This window comes from Delphinapterus leucas, chromosome 19, assembly GCF_059928025.1.
Source record: "Delphinapterus leucas isolate spDelLeu-1000000601 "Yukka" chromosome 19, BTC_Dleu_Yukka2, whole genome shotgun sequence".
Lineage (NCBI taxonomy): Eukaryota > Metazoa > Chordata > Mammalia > Artiodactyla > Monodontidae > Delphinapterus > Delphinapterus leucas.
The window spans coordinates 64,419,286-64,421,496 of NC_143147.1; the positions used below are offsets into that span (position 1 = coordinate 64,419,286).

Sequence of the window (2,211 nt, forward strand, 5' to 3'; positions counted from 1 at the left end):
GCACATTTGATTGGCTTTTCCCCTTTGATCTCCCCACCCAGCTCTCCAGACCCCCTGCTGGTACCTTCTTGGGGCAGCTCCCTCTGCAGAGCGGGGCAGGGTGGAGAGTTTCTGAACAGGAAGAGAGACAGAGGCTCGGCAGGTGAAGTTCAGCTGTATCCTCGATCTTAGAACTCAGGGCTGCCCCTCTCCTGGGGGCAGGCTTGATGTGGGGGTGGGGCAGCCCCCCAGACCCACTGAGCATCATTCCTCACTTTCACTGGGTACCTGCCGGACGCTTAGAACTCGGCAAGGTTGCACTTCCCGCATCCACAAGGGGGCAGTGACTGTGCGGGCTGCACCCCTGGAGCACGCCTGTCCTGATACCTGACAACGTTTCCTGCTCCTAAGATCCCTTTCCAAGCTGAAGCTGCCAGCCTGACCCGCTACCCGGGCTCCTTGCAGCGAGGCACTGGGTCTTATTCAACTTGACTTTGTCAGTCCCTCGCTTACTGCTCAGAACATAATAAGCAGGAAATAAATATTGCATGAATGAATGGAAGCGGCTTCTGGGAACACGTGTCTGTGTGTTTTCAGGTCATGTTTACGTTGTCTTCCCCGCGGTCTGGCTTCTTTTAGGTCCAGCCAAATCTCCTCCAAGCCCGCAGGTCTCTGATGATTTCTCAGGCTTCTAGAACCAGCACATCCAAACTGCCAGGGGAGCAGAAAGCAATGTTCTCCAGGCTGCCCACGCACACAGTGTAGATATTTTTACTTTTTACAAGCCTTAGGCTTCCCAATCGTTCTTTTTTATTCCACCACAGAAATGAGGACTTCTTTTGTCTTAGTTCCGGGAGTGCCTGCCCCTCATTTATCTCAGCCACAATACGAAGGATAAACCTTCCGTGCTCCCCTGAGTTCAATTTACAAAGGCCAAATTCAACGCCATGCACCAAAAGCTCTAAAGCTGTGTTGAGCAGGTAGCCCTTCAACATCTGGTTTCCCAGATTCTCTGGAAGAGAGAGTCATGATGTGGCCATTGCATCTACAGACCCAGACCTCCCAGGGCCGACTTTAATAAAAGTGTACCATTGGTCTCTGCCTTGGGTGTGCGTGTCCTCGTTAGGCATGTAGCAATTTTTGGTTTTCAAGATACGATCCTTGTAACAGCAGGCACGTGGTTTTATTTTTTTATTTATAGAAATATATTTTTAAAAATATTTATTATTTATTTATTTATTGGCTGCGCCGGGTCTTCATTGCAGCATGCGGACTCTTTGTTGTGGCATGCGGACTCTTAGTTGCGGCATGCGGACTCAGTTGCGGCATGCGTGTGGGATCTAGTTCCCTGACCAGGGATCGAACCCGGACCCCCTGCATTTGGAGTGCGGAGTCTTCCCCACTAGACCACCAGGGAAGCCCCCGTGGTTTCAAATATTTTGCCAACTGATGTTTATTCAGCACCCACGGGGGCAAATACACTAGGGAGATGTGGGAAAATCAGTCAGACGAGGGCCCTCTGCTCAGAGAACATTAACACGCATGATCTAGTACATAGACAGCCCATCAGTGGATGGAAACACAGTTAACTGGGCGCCCACCACGGTGTGCCCCCCACTTTGCATCCATGATTCTCACAACCACCCCCGAAGGAAGACAAAAGTAGCTCCCTTTCCAGATGAGGCAACCAAGGCTCAGCACCCAAGGTCCCCCATCCAGTGGATGGTCTCCTCACCAGCCGGTCCCCATAGCCAAGCTTGTTCCATTGCCAGCCAGGAGCGCGGCCTCGGTGGGGAAAAGAGTAGGAAAAGACGGCACTGCTGCTCTGAAGGCTTAACTCAGCAGAAGGGAAGTAGAAGGGTGAACTGGTTTATCTTGGGAAGAGTCTCCGGATTAATTCTTAGGGGCCACTCAAAGAAGAAATTTTCTAAGCTCTCTGGGCCCCAGGGAGCCATGCTTCACTTTTAGCTGAGCAGGTGGCTAGGAAGGCGATGTGTTTATTCCATTCTGCTTTGAATTACTGGCTGGCACGTCTATCTCCCTCACTGGATTATAAACTCCTTGGTCTCAGGGACAATCTCTTAGTCACCATTATATGTCCCAAACAAATAATGGTTAAGCACCTACTGTATACCAGGCACTCTCCTTGCTGAAGGGCACAGCGCTTTGTGCACAGTGAGGCTGTCTACACATACTGATTATATAAACGCCTAGTATATGAATGAGGCTCTG

General features: G+C 50.7%; 1 non-coding gene across 1 annotated transcript; it reads right to left on the reverse strand.

Moving 5' to 3' along the window:
- Nucleotides 1-1,323: 1,323 nt before the first annotated feature.
- On the reverse strand, nt 1,324-1,396 carry TRNAW-CCA (transfer RNA tryptophan (anticodon CCA)). The gene has a single exon. It is a non-coding gene; the product is annotated as a tRNA-Trp (tRNA).
- Nucleotides 1,397-2,211: the final 815 nt, after the last annotated feature.